The sequence below is a fragment of the Anser anser genome, assembly GCF_964211835.1.
Source record: "Anser anser genome assembly, chromosome: 4".
NCBI lineage: Eukaryota > Metazoa > Chordata > Aves > Anseriformes > Anatidae > Anser > Anser anser.
The window spans coordinates 32,315,073-32,335,489 of NC_139724.1; the positions used below are offsets into that span (position 1 = coordinate 32,315,073).

A 20,417-nucleotide genomic window follows, 5' to 3' on the forward strand; every position below is an offset into this window, starting at 1 on the left:
AGTACCTCTTAGGGAATGAGTATTATTTAAGATCTTCATCAATGACCTGCAGAAGAAAACGTTGAAGAAATATCTCAAAGTTTGCAGATAGTACTGTACTGCTTCAGGGAGTCAAATGGCACACACATGTGGCAAGGAGCTCCTAGTGCTCAATACCGTGCTGAGTGGGTGCAGTAAAAACTGGTAGATGAGTTTCTGCATAGATATATCATGCACGTACAGAGAATAATCTAAGCCTTGCTTACCCAGTGCTGAGCTGCAAACTGGCGGCTGCAGCTCAGGAGGGAGACCTGGGCATTGCTGTTGGCAGCTCTCTGAATTCATCTGCTTCAAATGCAGCAGCAGCTAGAAGTGGGAACAAAGTTTTGGGTTCTCTCAGAACAGATGCTAAGAGCAAAATAGAAAATATAAAACCTTAGTGCATTCACATCCTGAACACTGTGTTTCCACATTTTAGGAAGGACATAGAGAAATCAGAGAAGATGCAGAGAAAGGCAAGCAAGATGCTTAAAGGGAATGGAGCAGCAAAACAGAAACACCTGGGACTTTTCATGATCTTATCCCACTCACACCCCCAAAGGCTTGAGAGTCAAGGCTTACAAAACCGTGAAGGCAGTGAATAAAGCAATACAGAATTGTTATTTGCCAAGTCCCGTGATGTCCTATGGACACTTACTGAAACTAGTTGGAGAGAAGTTTAAAATCTGTGAAAGATACTTGTTTTATACCACAGATATACCTGCCCTACCTTCTGGAATTTGCTGCTACAGGAGACTGTGGAAACCAACGTTGTCAGCAAGCTGAAAAAAGCTGAAGCAGACAAACTCCAGGGCAGTAGGTCCATAAACAGGTACCAAAAGGCACGGGCAGGAACGTGCTCGCTGCCATCCTCATTGTGGCTGCGGGTGCTGGAGGGGTACCAGGAGAAGGACTGCAGAGGGGCAGGGATCACGAATTCTCCAGGAGTGGTGTTTCGTATTGCCACTGTTGTAGGTGAAACGGATGATTAGTTTGACCCAGAAGGCCATTTTCTATGTTGTCATGAAAATAAGACCCTGCACTCCTTTGGTAGAGCTTAAAGCTGCCACTTCAGAGTTATTTCCACCCATTTAATTTTGATTGCATCTCAGTAGGCAGTAAATGGTGTGGGATATTTCTCGGCTGAAAGAACTATGTGGTAATTATCAATGGCAGGATTTTGTGTGTGTGTGTGTGTGTGTTGTTTTGGCTGTGTCAGGAAAGGAGTTGAAGAAACTACTTTAAACAGATTTGGATCATCAGTATAAATCTATAGAACTTTAAAATTATGTAAATCTATTCAAATAAGAGAAATATGCTGAGCTAAGAGAATGAGTTACAAACAAGCAGGCACAAAACACAAATTTTATTTTTAATGAGTGTATTTTTTTAGGACCACGTTCTGTTACTCTCATTAAAATTTCTGGATCAGAGTCCAATTTATACAGCTGTATTTTGTTCCCAGGTGTTCTGGTGGCTTGACTGTTGTACTTTGCATAATGAGTAAATCATTGTTTTCAATAATGAGGAGTTGCTCTAGTAATGGTATCAGGTTTGGGACCTAAATCATTTTTAAAAGGACCATAAGGCTGAGAGGCTGTAAAACCCCCTGGCTACATGGTGCTGGCTGTGGGGCTATCGGGAGCTCTTCAAGCTTCTTGCAGCAGCTCCCACTGAGCCATTTGTCTCAGCAGCAATTCTTTCTCATCTTGAGGATTTCATAGGAACTGAATGCGGTAGCTTCTCCTCACCTACCCCTTTCTGTCATACTTAGTATTCTTTTGTTGCCCATCTAGCTCTAAATACCCTGCATGGCAGAATGCCTCTTTGCTTTTCTCTATTTCTCTTTGCTCCTTCTCCCAGTTCAGAGAAACAGCTGAGAAAAATGATGAGCTTTCCATCACCCCTCAACCAGAAGGTGATTTTCTGTTGCAGAAAATACTGAAGAAAATATTTGTGTTATGTATAGCTAGCTATTTTTTCAAAAATTATTCCAAGGCATGCTTATGGCTACATATTTATATTCATCAGGTATCACATCCCAAGACAATTAGTTGCGGGTTGCAGTTTTGATATCCATTTGCTGTGTCACAGTGCAGAGAGAATAATGCCAAATCACGTCATCTGGAAATGTGCTTTATTTGAGCAAAAGTATGAAGTATGATGTTTAATTTTTTTTTTTCTTTTTTTCCTGGAGAGAGCAAACAGCTAATAATGGGGGGGGGGGGGGGGGGGGAAGTCTCACAGACTGGTTATGTGTGAAAAGATGCTATTTGAATTAATGGGTGGCAATTTGCTCTGCATATAATTTACAGTCTCTATGTCCCTATATATAACAGCAATAGTAAAAACCAACATCAGCTATGCTCTTACTGCTTTTAAATTTCATTTGTTGTTGCCTGCATCAGCCTTAACTTAGTTTGGTCTATTATTGCCACAGAGGAAAAAAAACTTTGCTATGATTAAGGGTGGGAATTTGTCTATGTTTAAAGGTGTTCTAAAATCCATTGTTTATTTCAAATACAGTGAAATTTGGTGGGTGTCTAGAGGGTGTATGAAGATGTGATCGCATTGCAATCTGGGATAATATAAGCTGGAGATTGTTGAGGAACAGTGCCTCAAGGCAGAAACTTCTCATTTTCATGTTTGACAGGTTCTTATAACACATTGCTGACATTGTCCCTAGACAATTGAATCATAATTCTGATCATGCCTGATTGATCTCAGTGGCTTGACACTTCCCTTTGCTAGCACATGGGGCTCACATCCCAGTATCAAGTAAGGAATCCTGATTTGAAAACCAGTGCTCTCTAAACGTCTCGCACCACTCCCACAGCATTTCCTACTCCTCATGGTGAACTCAGCTGAGGCAGCAGCAGCAGTTCTCCCCATCTGTGTTCAGTTTCAAGAGGGACTGAGTAAAGGCTACTGGGATGCACAGCTCAACTCTTCGGTTCTGTTTTCAGGGCTTTCTCTGCAATATATGTTTCAGAAATGTAATCATATATCTTCCTCTGTTGCCAGCCCAAATAATTAAGGGCTAAATCATGGCATTGCCATGAAATATGAGACCAAACAACGTTATGATGTCTGGGAGCAAATCCAGAGACAGAATAGCTACATCTCTAGTGCTGTAGAGGCCAAAATGGTTATCCCTTACATTCTTTGCTCACAAATGCCCTCAGGATCAGCAGTGACAAATACCCTTGCTGGTATTCCCCTAGGGAAGCTTCAACAGCATCCAGTATTTAAATCACCTTTGGAGGCTCACTAACTTTCAGGCTGTCTTGTGTGACTGACAGTATTTGTAGCAGTAGTTGTGTCCCATAAACCATCATTGCAGAGACCTCAGTAGCTTCCTGAAGTGATGAATAGCTCCCCCTCTTGATTCAGTCCGCAGTGGCAATACCAGCCTGAAACCTAAGGAAAGATCAGTAGAGTTATATCACCTTTACAATCAGTTTGAAACTTGGTTCTTACTTCTCTTCTCTCTGCATGAACACTGAGCCCAAATTTTCTCAGTCTGTCAATATATATCCATTGTACAGTAATCCTCATGTTCCTTCCTTTGATTTCCTTTTGTCCTCTCCTCTCTACATGTCTCTGACTATTCTTGCTTTATCTTTATATGGTTGAAGAAATATGCAGGCTTTTTCAAACAGCACATTTTTTTCTTACATGAGCCATAAAATGATGTACCTCTTTACAGCTGATCTACTTCCCTCATGAGGTAAGATACTCAATGCATCCTCAAAAAAAAAAAAAAAAAAAAGAAAGAAAAGATGCATCTTAAAGTAGCTTTTGGGGACGAAGGGGGAGGTGAGAAAATAGTTCTGTTAAAAATGCCAATTAGCCAAGCCAGCTGTGATTGTTGAGATCATTCAGAAGCAAACACTACAAAATGAGATATACATGTTGCATACACATATATGCGCATATGCATATGTGCACATACATGAAATGGTTGTGTCTTATTTTTCTTTTATTTTTTTCCATTTCTTTCTGCTTCTAAGTCAAGGAAAAAGTTAAAATCTGAAGAGTTACAATCTGAAATTTCTTAACGTTAGATAGAGGTTGAGCCAACTTTGCAAATTCTTGTAATGTTATTCCAAGTATCACAACTGATAATGCTTTCTCTTCAAGCCCCAAATGCTAGCAGCAAGAAATTGCAGAGGAACATCAATTTTCAGTTTTGAGTACATCTTGAGCCCTTCTGATCTCATAGAAAAGTTTGAAGCTGGATCGGAAATATAGCCTAAAGAAAAAAATAAAGTAAATAAAAAAAAAATCAAGACTTAAAATCTTATGACTTTTAAACAAGTCTGATGTTTTTCCAACTGCATGAATTTTGAAGACAGGATTGGCAATACTGTGCATCATAGCTCTAAGCCAGTTGAAGAAAATATCCCTATCATGTGTACTACTAAAAATGCAGTAAAGTGCTGTCCTGATTAAGAGTTACCTTAATCTTTTACGTTCAGGTACTGTCCTGATTCAAGACCTTTCTGTGTTTACAATCTGAGCAAGATCCAGAAAGATGTTAGGTACTTTGCAAAATTAGACTCAGTTGCATAGAGAGAATTCATGCCAGTGCTGACATTTTATCTAGCAACTTTAAACCTAAAACAAAATTTTTACTCCTAAATTAGAAATTTATGAAAATTCAGCTAATAGTGACAAAGTTGCACCAAGATCTTTCTCTTAATAATCTTTCATTGCTCTTTCTAGCAACTTCACTGTGATTAATTCCTCCGACTTCAGAAGCAACAGCACAGTAGATAGATCTGAATTATGTCAGTGAGCATATTTTGCAAGCCATCTGTAAATGCTTCACTGGTAGAAAATGGCACAATTTTAAACTATCTTCCCAAATTACTGCAAAGTGCAGCTTTCATATTGAAATAATGAGCGTATTCTTAGTCTCCACAGGCAAGGCAAACTGAAAGAAGTCTTTGCTATAGTTTGTCAGAGAAGCTCACTGAATCTGTGCTGGGTCAGGGTTACTAGGACTTCCAAGCAGCACACAGTCTCTGCATGCGGATGCAATCTGTTCAATACTCAGAAAAGCTGCCAACCTGCTGCTGCTGCACTCAGCGTCCTCTGCACAGGGGCTCTCCTCTGCAAGGCTTGAGATGCATTAAGAATTCAGTTGGGCCGTTTCCCAGATTCTTCTTTTAGGGTGCCTAAATAGGCACTCTGAAAGAAGGTGCTGCAAAACCTATGAAATAAATGTTCTACTGAATGCCACGCAGTGCTCTGGTCCTCCTCTGGACGTGGACTCATGGCAGGTCCTCAAGCTCCCAGTGGAGATGAAGGCTACTTTATGTGTGGACTCTGAGAACTGATAAGCCAAGCTTTAGGGAAAACACCTTATCCCCTGATCAATGACTCTTCCCTTACACAGCTCATCCTCCTGGTTGCAGTTTCCCTTTGTAGACAGTAATATGTGTCATTTGTTTCAGCAGTGATAATGGAAACTAAAGGAGACATACAGTGAGATAAATGCTGATAGCAGAGGTTCTCTGGATTTACACAGAACTGTCCCAGACTTGCACCTAATCCCCTCCCAAGAAGTGTTTATAAATGCGTACCTTTGGAATGGGCTCAGACTGACATTTATAGCTACCAGCAGTGAGATAGGTGAGATAGGTTTCTTTCTTTGATATTTGTGCTTGTCCTTCCAGCCTTTGGGATATAGTATATTTGTTGGAGGATGGGCTTGCCCTTCTGGACTCAGCAAGGGCATTTTTTATCCCTTTCAGAATCGGGGATATTTCGCAGTACTTTTTATCTCTTTGTCATATGGAGGTGATCAAAATCTATAAAAAAAAGGAGACAAAACCAATTCCTCCAGACTGGGCAACATATCAGAACCGCTTATTGCACTTTATTGTGTCTGAGAATAATGCTTCAAATCATAATCAAAATGACTCTCAGAAGAATGAAAATAGCTTGGTTCATCTTTACACAGGAAAAATAAAAACAAGTAAATGATAAGTGTTAAGCATAACACTGTAATTGCCTGTCTAGTAGCCTGTATTCAGGCTGAACTCCCACTGTCTTAGCTTCATTTGTCAAGCAATTTATTTAACGGGTCCATCATCACAGAAATGCTTTAGATACCAGGAAAGACAAGTCAAGAGATAGTGGTGGCCTTTTAAAAAGATTGTATAAAAACATGGTGAAACCCCAAAAGAAATGAGTAATTTCAAGCAAAATCAAGAGTGGTATTTGCCTGACACTATAATGAATTATAAGTAAAATGGAATGCAAACAACATAAATGAATTCAGACTTCCTAAGCATAGAGCTCAGAGAGTTCATTAAATGCATAAATATACTGTATCTTTATTCAGTGTACTTGGATCAAAAAGTATGAAAAGTATACTGTAGCTGGAAATTAATAGAGCAGCTGCTTGAATAGTAATACCTTTATTTTATTATTCTTTTTTTGAACAGGTAGGTTTTTTCAAGTCACCATTCAAGTCAACACTTTTTTAACACTTCAGAGCTATGAGGCAGTCTTTGAAACACTGATGTTGCTTATTTCTTGGGCTGGTCCTTAAGTAGCACCTCTGATATTGTAGTAAATTGTGGAACACATGAAGAGCCTCCTAAGGCTATATCCCCAAGGAAATTGAAGTTCTGGGAGATCTTCCATTGATTTAAAGGGGGAATAAATCAGAATATTAATACCATTGATATTGAGAAATAATAGAAATAAGCAGTAATACTTCTGCAGGATTACTTAGTATAATTTAGTAGCTCACCTATATAGGGTTATGTTTTCTCTGTTTCTTAACTATACTAATTACTAGTTATTGATTACTTATGTTCATCTTGTTATTGCAGGTCTGTGACAGTAGGGACAACAAATTAAAGAGTCCCTGAACACTGCTTTCAGAGGACCACTGCATCCTGGTAAGAGATGTTAAGCTACAGTAAGGAGCGTCATTTCAGGGCCTCACAATGCATTTTTATAAATGTGGGTACACTTATATATGCACTTCATGCAGAGAACAGAACATTTCTCTTTTACAGGAAAACTCAAATTTTGTGAGGTCAAAATGCTGTTAGATAACTCTACCCCCCAGCAAATGCATGTTGTTCTGGAAATGTTTCCAAAGCAAAATCCTGCATCCAGAAAGAAATCAGCCCTAGCCTTGGCCAGAAGAACAAAAAGCCATTCCCTGGACTGCCGAGCGGGGGGGGTCAATTGTTCCAACCCAAAAGAGTGAAGATGAGAAAAGGAGAGCTACAGGCTGGTTGACTTGCAAGAAATATGTGCCCAGCCTATGGTATGTGACATTGAAGAACTGCCTCTGGAGAGGATTATGATCTTTAAATTGTCATCCCATTTGGTAATCCTAATGGTGACCACTATCATTTTCATTTTAGGCATACTTCATTGAGCCACAACTCTAAAGGTTTGATTGTCCCTCTGTGAAGAGTGAATAATCCATCTGTCTTTAGCAGTCTGCAATACAGGAAAAACTCTGTTACATGCTTGCAGTTATTCTTCATGGCAAAGAATCTGTATTTAGGGATTCAGATTTATAGTTCTTCCAAATGCATGTTAGAGTAATTTGAGAGGTTACCATCCCCAGCTGCCTGTCCTTTCTCTCTGCCAGAGGTTATTGCTCCTACAGCAGAGACAATTGAAAGGCTGGCACATTATGTGCACTGCTCATCGCCTGGCACATTGATTTCAGCTTACATAATCAGCGGACTGGGCTATGAGCGTAGGTGGCAGTAAGCTTTAATTCATCATCCCTACTGGGCCTAGCAACAATAAAATACTTATCAGCTTCTACAGGTGATAGCCAAATCCCACAGGTATTGAGGGCAAAGCCCTAAATGCCCACCATGCAGGGTGCTGAGCATTGCTACAAAGCACTGTTTCCCACACTGCATGTCCCACTGTAAGGGGGCAGGAGGAAGAAGTGCTGGCTTCTAGTGTAGCTGCATCAGATAACCCTGGGGATCAGGAGAGGGCTAGGCACATCCAGGTCTAGTTGGCCCAGGAGAAGGCAGCCTGAGAAACTTACCAGTTAGGAGTTCAGGCAGACAAAGTGCTAGAAGTGGCCACTGGGGAAAAAGCCTTGAGAAGGATTTGGAAAACTTAATAATAAGCTCTGTGAAGCCTAACTTTTAAATAGTATTTGAAAATATCGCAACCACGCTGGGCACCTACAAAAAAATCCCAGGAGGCACCAAGTCAATCAAGTATCAGAAAGTGAGGTGATGGGCAAGTCCTAAATGGTAACCCTCCCAAGGCAGCTGCTTTCCCAGACTTGCCGTGGAGCCTGAGAGCATCTCAGTCTGGCACATGTTGTTCAAGTATTCACTTGAGTAATGAGAAATGCAGCTCCAACACCTGTTCCAGTTCTGCAGGGGAAGGGACTGAACAGTTGCCTCCTAAAGGGACTAGTTTACCTCAGCAAAGTGCTATTGTGGAAATTGCACATCACTTCTCTTTTGTCTGAATAATGTGCAGTCTGAGAATGACTAATGTAACAGACTTTGGGAGGATCTAGTGTGTGAATACATCTGAAGCTGCTTGGCACACCCAGGGTTTTGTGAATGCCAAGCAGCAAGAGGCACTGAGGGACCATTTATGGATGCAAATCAGCAGAATTTAAGCACCTCAGGGATGAGGAAGCAGTTAGTCAGAATGTCTGAAATTTCTAATAGTAATTTAATTCTGCAAGCAGACATCTTGATTCACAAGTAGGATTTAGGTTTCTTGGTGGATTTGGCCTTTTTGATCTGGAGATATTTCAAAATGTATCTGTGAATCAGTGGGAGTTAGGGGCTTTGATGTCTTCTGTGCTCGTTTCCTTCTGAAAGCATCTAAATACCTTCCAGTGTCTGGGTCATGAGGAATTCTGTGAAGTACACTGGAGTGTGAGATTTTCCACAGACAGAAGTGACCTTGCTTGAGCAGAGATGTTTCAGCACAGAGCAAAATAAAATTTGCACAGTGTTTAGCAACATCAGAAAGACCCTCTAATCTGGGCATTCCTGCATAGAAAAAAAAAAATATTGAAGACATCCAGGCATTGTTAATTATATTCAACCCATTAAACACAAGCATCATACAGAGCAAAATCATTTAGGATTGACAGGTTTTCATATTGCTACCCTTAGGCTTACCCCATGTTTAGAGCAACTCCCATCGATTTCTGTTGACATTAATGACCCATTAACAGTTACATTCAGCGGCTGGCAGGCTGCTCTTTGCCTACACCCATCCCCACCCCCTGCTCACTAAGCTCTCTTCTCTGGAGGTTGCTGCTAAAGCAGTGGCCAAAGAGTGGGGCAGCAGCAACTGCAGTAGAACCAGACCTTCCTAGCATAAGGAGACACCACTGTCACGGCTTTATCTTCAGGGATCATGGTGAAAGAAATTCTTGCTCTCCAGGGTCAGACTTCATCACCTGGCAGCCCAGCCTTTCTCCTTTCCCTTCCTCCATCCCAGAAGGTGCAGCAGATGGAGGAGGTCCTGGCTGCAGTGAAGCAGTGAGTCTCGTAGGAGTGGAGGGTGGAGGCGTGAGGCTGAGTGGGACTGGGTGCTGGGAAAGGGGTGACAGGGGTGCAACTTCCAAGTCTAGGGTGGAAATTAAGTAGGCAATGATCCTAGGAAAAGAGGCATGGTGAAACATGGGAGAAGGGTGGGGGGGGAAAAAAAAAAGTGAATAAGACCTGCTTGCCCTGCCAGACTTCCACAGCTCCCTGAAACCTTTCCTTCATCCTGCTCAGAGCCCTTCAAACTTCACTGACCCCCACTTCCTCCAGGAGGCTGAAGTTTCCCCTGACCTCTTCCAATCCCACCCACATACCTGTGAGGCCATTAGTGATGTCCATCCTAGCCCCTCTGCTCAGTCTTCACCAAAGCCCTTCAGTCCTCATGTAGCACCTGGCCGGCCTTTCCTCACCACCCAGTGGCCTTTCCTACCCCAGGAGCCTCGGCTAGTCACTCTTAATTACATTGCCAGGAACCCCCACGTGAGCTTGACTGGCTGCACTAACCTTGCTCCTGGTGGGGAGTCTTTTCTCACCCAGCACAGCCCTTTGAAGTCAGCAGGGCTGTTTTTGTGTGGAAGTGCTCACCGCTGAGATGAAGGAGTGCATAATCAAATCCAAAGTATTCTGCTCTGGCACTGTCATCCGCCACACTTCTCCCAGAGCCCAATCAATACACATTTATGGGTCTGCATCTAGGTGCTCTGCATAGTTGGTGAAGATGATTATTCCAGTCTTTCAGTCTTTTTCACCACTACCATTCTTTGTCCCTGTTCTCCTGTAGTGAGGAATCCCATAACGAAGACATACTGTAAAGTTTACATGAGGCAGTGTTTCTTCTGTATCTTGGTTTTCTGATACTATCTTCTATCTGATACCAGGCTTCAAAGTTGAAAAGTAATGTTATATTCAATGACCAGCGAGCATGGGGTTGACAATATACTTGTAATATGTGAAAGTTCTTTGAAATAAACTATTCTCTTTTGATGAATACCCTGACTAACAAACAACCCCTATATATTTTAGGTAGGGATACATTTGATTTTTAATACATATCTCACCCTAGTCAATGTTAGCTATGCTTCAAACAATTTTAGCTGCATGGAACAGATGATAGCTGATTCTTTCTTTCCATTCTTCAGTTCCTTCTCACCTAAGTCTGATCATTTTGAGGCAATGGAATAAGTTGCTGGCTAGAAAGAAATTTTGGTATGGGATCTGAGACTATGATACCAAAGTAAAGATAACTACACAGAGCACAATGTGTGTAAATGAGACAGAATAAATAACAAGAGAACAAGTTAGTGAAAATGAAATTAAAAGAGGGAAAAGAAATAGAGAAAATATGGACATAAAGCAAAGAGCAGAAAATAGAACTTTGTTGCTGCTTTCTATTGTAATGGCCTTGCTAGAAATGCATAAACTGATCCAATTCATAAACTTAAAATCCCCTGCTCCAGATGAAAAATAGTAACTATGTAAAATTCATGGTATTTGTGACTGGTCTTTATTGACAAAGAGTAAATACCCATGACTCTTAATAGAGCTTCAGCTGCTGATATAACATCTCCACTAGAGGCTAATGCTAGAACTTCAGACTGCACAGGAAATACATCACAGAAGCTTAAAAATCTCTTAACGTAAAGTGATTATTATATATCCTAGTCTTATTGGTCTCCCAGCTATTCATATTCAGGCTTTGAAATGTCTGCTTTTATTCCAGCTCTACCATCCCTTTTGCTCTTCCTAAGTTGCACAGAAGTTGTTCAGGAAATCAGCGCCAGTGTCTTTGTGACTGATATGTAAATCAAAAACAAGCGGGAAAAATATAACAAGCCTTTAGGGAAATGGAGGGGCTCTTTATGGCACTTGCTTGATGCTCTAGCTACTCTAAGAGGAGCTATTTCTAAGGCTATCAGTTAGACAGGGATGAGTAAGTGAGGTTATTAACATTAGAGCCATTCAGTTCAGGTCTGTTATTTCAGCTCTCATTTAAGCAGGTAGTTCCTGAAACCTGTTAGCAGCGCAACAAAGCTCTGCTGGTCTCAGTCCATTTCTAGCAAATTAGGGCTGAGAGAACACTGCTAGTATGAACTGTCTGTCTCGTCAAAGAGACCTCTTATGAAGATTCAAGACCTTGATGTTTCTAGATGCCAGTTAAATAGCTCCAAAAGGTATCTTTGGGCATTGTGAGATCTGTTTGTAGGTGAACGTTAGCAAAAACTCTAAAGCAAGGAAATTCTTACTTCTTGTTTATGCTCATCTACAGACACAGTTTTCCCAGATGCTGAAATTAATTTGCTCTGTTTTGCTCACAGGGTAAGAGTGGCATAAGTTTTGTTGGAGAAATAATGAAGTAAAAATAAAAATCAACAACAATTACACTAATGAACAGTTATACAAAATCCATTCATTAAGAGGCAGGAAATGAAAGGGATTATAAACCTGCAAGAATTTTAAATGTGGGAAAGGTAACACAGTAGATAGCTAGATCTGCTATTAGCTCAGAAACAATGCCATATGTGAGAGGAAAATAAGAGAAGCGAATTCTTCCTCCCAATTTTTTATCTACAGCAGAAAAAAAAGATTTGCTTAAGTTATAATAGTACCTTTAATATTTCATTTCTAAAGAATTAGCAAAAAATAGGGCTTGACAGATTTCCCATCCAGCCACTATCACAGATTGGTATATACAAGCAATCACAGATTGATATATAGTTATTTAAAACCAGAACACAGCTTATTAAAGAACAAAAAACACAGAGGCAAGGTGAAGATTGAAAATGCCTTGGTTTGCAGTTGTCTGTTTTATTTTTGTCATACCGTCCTTTTTCCTTCTTCAGTCAGAAGAAAGAAAAATGCAAAACCAAACCCAACCAAACCCAGAACTGGAAAAACAAAGGTATTTGAATTTGCCATGCGTTAAAGGCCTGAATGAAATTTGGAAGAAAAAAAAAAAATTTAAACTGAATCGATTACAACAGATTACTTGATTGACAACAACAAAAAGTCTCTGTCAGGTACTTATTAACCTCGGCAGTATCAAAGCACAATGCAGATAAAGTACTAGTTTACTGCAGTACAGCAACAAAAATTAAAAGTAGGGAAATGCAGAAATTAGAGTATTTTTTTGCCCATATTTTCCTGTTTGCAATATAGTTTCCAGTTATTGAAGGTCAACTTGACTTTTCTGTGATCACAGATTCACTATTATTTCCTCAGTTCTTAAATCAATAATTATAACAATTCCTTATGTACTTTCAAATCATACTTATTACATACATGAAAAGTATCTGAAAGTAATAATATAACAGCAGTATCTTTGTGTTGAGATTACATTTCTTACCAGCTTTGAAGTTGGTTCCTGTCTGAAGTCCCATGCCCAGTTGTGATAGATCATTAAAGAGAAAATGATCTTGACATTTTATTTTAATAGCCTGATTTTGCTTTGGCCAAACATGAAATACTGACCTTCTAGGGTATGAACTTTCCGCACTAGTGTATGTTTTGGGAACACTGGGCTGAAGAGGGAATAGAGAACGAAAAAACAATTCAATCAATACCGGACTAATAGCTCCTTACCAAATGAATCACTTTCCAAGATGGAGGGAGGGAAGAAAAATCTTGCCCTATTCTATATCCTGATATTTGTAAACATAAAAATTATTTACAGCATAATCTGGGCCTTTCCTGTTCAGGCTATAAAATTAAAGATTCCTATCTTCAGGACAGTCACCCTTTATAAAGCCAGTAATGCTTTACCCTAAGCTATGTAAAAGTAGAAAATGCATTTATATTAATAGAAGAACACTCTGCACGTGTGAGTTTAGTAAAATATATATTTTTTTTATGTATGTATTTGCATGCCAGTTCCTTATAGCTCAGAATTCATATTAATGTGTCTCCTCCTATGGAACCAAGTGGAAATAAGGTAGATGAGGGAGACAAGGGTGATCCACTGAGTAAGAAGTTTGCTTCAAAGACAGATTGAAGGAACTAGCATCTTCTTCTCTGGAGGAAAAGAAATGAAGATGGGCAATTGTCCAGGTGCCATCTCTACCACATGAGTCTATCATAATGTGAGTCGCTAGAGACGGGAAAGTTGGATGGACCCCAGGAGATGGACTTGTATGTGTCCTTCTACCTATCCATCTAGTACTGGCCACTGTCAAAGACAAGTAATTTGACTAGATAGATACAACCAAGGAAAAGAGGTTCATGTTTTCTTATGGGAGATAGAGTAGAATTTACCCTTGCGCACTGTGGTTGTATATTTATAAACTTCTTTCCAATCCACAGCTTAGGAACCTTTTCCAAAGAAATTGGCTATTGAAAGAGGGAATGACGTAGTGGGAGGGCTGACAGAACTGAGAAGGGATTCTTATCAGCACTGCTGCCAGTAGGAGGAAAACAACAAGCTTCCAGACCAAAGGCTTGTGATTTGTGTTTATACACCTGAGATTTGGAGTCAAAGTACAGGCTGTTGCCCATAATTTTATAAGGCTTCTATTGCTAGAGGGTTAGATAATTCATTTTTCTATCAGGATATTTGAGCTAGCCATCTGAAACCTTTTTTTTTTTTTTTTTGTTATAACAAAGGATCACATTTGATAAGGTCCGTATTAATTTTAGTAGCATAACCAAGTATTCTAAGTAATTATTGAAATGGAGAATATCTTTGTCTCCTCTTTTTTTTTTTTTTTTTAATGTCAACAATATGTGTGGGGAAGGGCGATGCCAAAGAGTTCAGAATTTTGGAAAATCTCTGGAGTTCCCCCTGGAAGTATAGGTTTCCATGAAAGCAATCTGAAAGCTGGAAGCAATTTGCTCTGGAATTTCCAAATATATTTTTTGATTGAAAAGTAATAATATGTGCTAGGAAATGACTGGACAAGAATATTTACCTGTGCATAGACCAACACAGAATAATCTACAGTACAAGAGGAAGTGCAAATTGTCAACAACATTATAAAAATACATGCAGTATGTGCAGCAGTAAGTCTTTCAAGACAGTCTGTTAAAACTGAGACTTAAAACTGAGACTTTTTTTTTTTTAAAGCTCAGGCATGATGAAAAAGATGGAATAGGAAATGTCTAGGCCATTAATTATTCTTTAGAGGTAGAGGTAACAGTTCTCAGCTGCAGCTGTGAAACTTGCTTAAATCTGATCCCCGATCCTATGTTCTTTTCAGAATAAATAAACATAGTCAGTGTTTCAAAACAGGTCTTTAGTGATCAGTCCTATCACGTGTCATCTAAGGTTCCCGAAACAACTTGTTTAAATTGTGCTGTCCTACTGATTAAAAATTAATTGCAGAAAAGATAGCTTTAGTACAAGTGCTGGGCCCCTACATCAGATCAAGACAGTTTTATGAAATCCTATTCTTATACTATGTGGGCAAGTGGAGTCAGGAAATTCTTAAATATCGCATTTTTTCAGCAAGGGAATAAAGTAGTGCAAACAGAGTTCTCAGAAAAGAGGCAACAGTTGCATTTTGTGATTTCAGTGTGCTGCTCTGTGGGAAATGTAAAAAGTATGCTTTAAAAGTATGAAATAAAGTAAAGTCCAGAGAATTTTATCTCCTTAGCTAAGCTGCCAAAAATATTTATGGAACTAAAAATCTCAAGAGCATAAAGTAATTCATACTATGTTAATGTTTGTACTGGGAACTTTCCATTAGTAAATATATGAGAGAGAATAATCATATCCATCCATCTGCTTGGTGGCTGTTCAACCACGGAAGCTGCTACATGTCAATTATTAATCCTCCTGGGGATAGAAAACCTTTTTTTTTTTTTTTTTTTTCCCTCTGGAAAGCTGGTTTTCTGTTTATTTGTTCTTACTTCTTTTCTGCTATTTAAAAATAATCTTTTTCTTACAGATTTTTACAGATATTGGCAGATACATTTTCTTCTCAGTAATATGTTACTTTTTCATACAGGTCTACCACATTGCTTTTTTCATTAGAAAAATGAATGATCAGGATACATGAACCAAATCTTTTTCAACTTATTCAAGTTCTCCTGAGACTCTGACTTCAATGCCTTTGTTGCAGCGATGTTTGTTCCACTGATACTCATTAAGACATTTCAGCAGCCGTGCTGCTACCATTTTTCTTGATCAGGTAGTGATCTTTCTAGTTTCTGGCACAGCAACAGACAGAAATGCAAGAAAAATATTTATAAAATATAAATCAGCAATGTCTAATCTAGATGTAGCAACAACAACAAAACAGTGAGCATGTCTTCTGGTACTACTATTTAAAAGCTAATCAAGCAAGAAATGTGTAACATTGAAGATAAATTAATGTCAGTGAAGGAGGGTCATTTGCTGATGAGAAATTGAGAAATCATTGATTTCAGCTGGAATCGAGAAAGATTACTTAGTTGTTTGTTGTTGCACTATGCTTCTTTTCACAGGTTGATTTCTGCTGGGACAGTCTGCATTATTAATGTCACTTTAATAGTATGAGAACATAAGTACATAGCATCAAAGAAAATCTTTGCAGTAAACACGGGTACTAATTCAACTTCTCAGAACTGTCACAGAGTAAAAGCTAATTTACTCATGCTAATCACTGAAAGTGACTCAACACAAGCAACTAAGTTGAAAATTAATGAATAAACAGGCAAAAACTAAGCTTTATATATGACAGTTATGAAACTATCTGCTTAAGTCATTTTAAGAACATGAGGAAAATACTGAGATTACAAATTTCAATTTTAATTTACCCAGAAAGTCTTTTGGAAAAGATGAATAAATAGCATTGGGTGTATAGTCTGTACAACAGGTTTGCCCACACAATATATCAGTGTTTCACTCTATCTTATTTCACTATTATCTGCTAGTAACCAGAAAGCCAAGGGAATTACAATCCCTTTGTGCTGGGCAATGCCATATGAATGTGTACAGCAGGAGACTGTCTCAGAGACACCACACTACGTAGACAGTTAGTAGCTAGAGGAAGGAAACAAAAATCTTCCCTCCAGCTCACTGACTTTCTGAGTCTGGTCAATGACAAAACTCAGGGCCCAGGAGCACCCATAGTTGTGTGGCTTTTGTTTCACCTTCTGCCCTCCTGCCTTCTTGCACTTCCTCCAATGCTCCAGCCTGCTCCAGGCTGAAGTTAAGTTTTCGTTCAGTGTTCAAGAGGCATTTGGATAACCCTGTCAATAATATGTTTTAACTTTTGCCTAGCCCTGAAGTGATCAAGCAGTTGGACTAGATGATCTCTTGTGCTCACCTTGTTCTACACCAGGGCTGAGCAGAGTGGCACCAGCCCCAGAGGACAGCACTGCCACACACAAAGCTTTTGTGCTCACCTTGCCCCAGTCCTCAGTAGGAGTGCTTATGGAGGTGAGAAACCTTGCTGGAGCTGTGACGGTGTTCCTACCATGTTCTTCAGGCCTGCAGAGCTGGGAGGAAGGTAGACCTCAACATGGAGCTGCAGGGCATTATTTGCAGAGATACTGAGCAGTGCTGTTGCCTGAGGGAGCAGGATGGAAAGACATCTTTCCAGATTTGTACTGCGGCTTTTTTCCAGGCAGTTATCAAAGTCCTCTGGGTTGTCCATATCAAAAGCACAAGGTAGAAGTTCACATCAAGTGCTTTAGACATCATAAACCCATTCAAAAATCCCTCGTGCATTTCTCAGAATATTTCCAGTTGCTCTGGTGTGCTTTACTTCAGGCTTTAGGTGGAATTCTTTGCTGTATTAGAGATGTATTTACAGTCCTCTCATTTCTGTATTCTTTTCAAGTGTTTTGGTTTGAAGTTCTTTAGCTTTGCTTTTATTGTCAACACACTCCTTTCATCTTATGACTTTCTTTGTCTTCTAAGAAAACTGATAGAGAATTGGACACCAAAAACTTATGGGGAGGTAGACAGGGAAAGATTGTGCTCTGGAACGGGGCTTGTTTACATCCTGCAGGCAGAATTGTTTGGACATATTTCTGTCAGTAATACATTGTATTTTTAATGCCATTAAGTAGTGTCCTTTTGTCCTTTCCAGGAGGAAAAGGTTACATCCCTGATTTCTGCTGAAGCAAGGTAAAACTACATATACTGCTTTACTTATTACAAAATATTATTATTTCAAATATATTTGAATATTATCATTTTAAGGAAATTAGGAATTTAGAGTGCCAGAAAATTTTCATAAATATATTGTGTTACATATTGCGGTATATCTTATTTCCAATGATATAAAAATCATGTTTGTTTTCCCATAACTTTATGCATTTTCTTCAGGCTCAAAACCCACAGACCCTATGAATAATATTCAGGTAGAAACACTAGGCTTCGCCTGCTTCCATGTCAAAAGCAAAGACATAAAATGTTAAGCTATGGCAATTTCAAAGCACAATCACAAAGCAGTCTTCCTGCTGATCACTTACTACAGCAAAATTGACCAAGACTTGAGAATTTTTTCAGTTATGAACTGTGTGTCAAGTCTGAAATGAAAACCAAAACCTGACAGATTTTGCCACACTTGGGACTGATAATATTTACACTGCTTTGGTGGATATGTACCTTGGATCTCAAAGATTCTTACCTTTAAGGAACCAATGCCTTCTAATCCTGTTCCCCATTTTCTCTGCATGTAGGGAAAGTGTTGTTTTTTGTTTGTTTGTTTGTTTGTTTTTCCTCTGCATTTAAATAAGTACCAACTGCAGAACTGGGATCCGAATCCCAATTCAGACTTCTCCCAATTTTAGAAGTTTCGGATCTACAGCTTTATTTTGGGCACATTTGTCCTTTCAGACTCTCTGACACATCAGTTAAGCATTTTCTTAAAAAGTAAACGCCCAGCCCATCACATACTCACAACTTGTCCTGAAAGCAGCTCACTACTTCATAGCATGCCTTACTTGCAGCCCCAGTGTTCTGATAGGGAAAACCAAGACTATAATGATACTTGCATATGTATTCAAATACCTTTATACTTATTATAACTTATGTGTATATTAAAAGATAATTTTAGTATATACCTGATGCAATTTATTGCTTATCACTTCACGGTTAGGTTGCAGTTCTCAGTTTGAAGGATTTACCCAGCAGAAAACTTGAGGAAATAACAGGGTAAGTCTTATGCAGTTTGCAGTGGTGAATGATATGTGTCTGAAAAATTGTTTGTTTGCAATTTTTTACACTGAAAAGCTTCTTAAGTATTTATCATTTTTCAAGAGCTTGTCCTGTCTACTTAATGGAGAACTGCAGAATGATACCTTCATGAAATAACACATTAGACCAAAGTAACTTGATTTTCTGTCTCTCTAGTACTGTTTCTATCTGACAGTTGTTCAAGGAGGTATTTGACAGGGCTCTTCAGATGCTGTGTACATCAGTTCACCTATCTGTGGCCCTAATATGTTTCAGTTCCATTTCTAAAAATTAAAGAAAATTCCCACCTACCCTGATAGGACTGGGCCTTTTATTTGCCATTGCAAAGTCATAATGACAATTCTGCAGAGACATAGTAATAATAAATAAAAAATAAATAAATTGTGAAATCTGGACGTTGCATAACACACTCCATGTCCAGATGGTAAAATTAAGTTGTCTGTAAACACTTTCCAGTATTGCTGGGGGAAGGGACGTGGAGAAGAAAAGTCAGGGCTGTGGGTTTGTGCCAGAATTTAAACCCTTGCTTACCAATAACTTTGCAGGGGAAATCTTCTCATTGCTTTCCTTTCTTGCTCCTTCCCAGATCCATCATTTAAGACTTATCTTACAAGATAGGATATAAAATTGCAAAGCATTAAACTGTAGATAGAATTAGCTTTTTCACATGATATCTCCTGCTACTGTGGCAATTGGAGGATCATATCTTGTGCTGTAGAACAGAACCAAGTATTTCAGCACGCAGCAAGGTAAAGCAGGTCAGGAACTGTCTCCAAAGTGTACGGACACATCCAGGTTTCTACTTCTGAAAAGTTACAGTAAAACTCTGACTAAGTCCCCAGTCAGGGAGGCGTGTTCGGGCTTGATTTTTTTTTGGCTTTTTAACATTTATGGAATACATGTTTTGAGTTCATATTTTGAGCCCAGAAAAGTTGCAAATGTTCTACACAGTTCTGAATAGCACATTCTTTAATTTAAAAATTTTGTTCTTGTGTGAGCTAACGTCACTCTAGACCATAACATCATTTTTCTCCTCCACTGCTTCCTAATGTTGATGTCTTTAGACCACATCAACCTGACTGGATAGGTGTTAGCTGATGACAGCAAATTAATTATTGTCATCTGACATATAGAGGCAAAAGAAGCATGCAAGATCCAGAAGAATAATATCTCTTCTCTGTGACCCTACCTGAAATTATGTTCCCTCTCTTATCAGTCATAGCCCCATCTCCTTGATACTCCTGAACTGCTGCTGCAGAGTGAGATACTCCAACAAATCATTTCAGTTAGTCATTCTCCAAAGTAATCATCATGCTGTCAGGAACTGAATCAGTCTGCTTATTTACTTTGATAGATCAGCATTGTTACGTGGTGGAAGAAAGCTAGAGAAAATGTTGGCAAGGTGCTATCCCCTTGATCTTGGTGGAAGTGAGGTTCCTGCTTCTGCAGCTCGTCCCTTAGAAAAGTGATCAGGAACCTCAGGGCAAGAATAACCCCAGTCCTGTGTCCTGCACTTCAGCAGAGAACACATTCAGTACAAATGTGTGCCCCACACATCATATATTATAACTACTGATGTATCATTTAATATTTACTGTTAAATAGAGATTCTTCCTCAAGAAAAGTAACAACACAGGAAGAAGGGAGAAGTAATTTTTTTTAATCCTTCACTTATTACTAGCTTCTCTAGAAAGTGTGAGGCCAGAACTGTGCTTACTCTGATAGTGTTGCATTTAAATCAACCCTTGTCA

General features: G+C 39.2%; 1 long non-coding RNA gene across 1 annotated transcript; it reads left to right on the forward strand.

The window, feature by feature from the left end:
• LOC310898649 lies at positions 1–11,097 on the forward strand. Its single transcript, XR_014583513.1, has 4 exons — positions 1–850; positions 6,870–6,938; positions 7,059–7,315; positions 7,416–11,097. It is a non-coding gene; the product is annotated as an uncharacterized lncRNA (long non-coding RNA).
• The last annotated feature ends 9,320 nt before the right edge of the window (positions 11,098–20,417 follow it).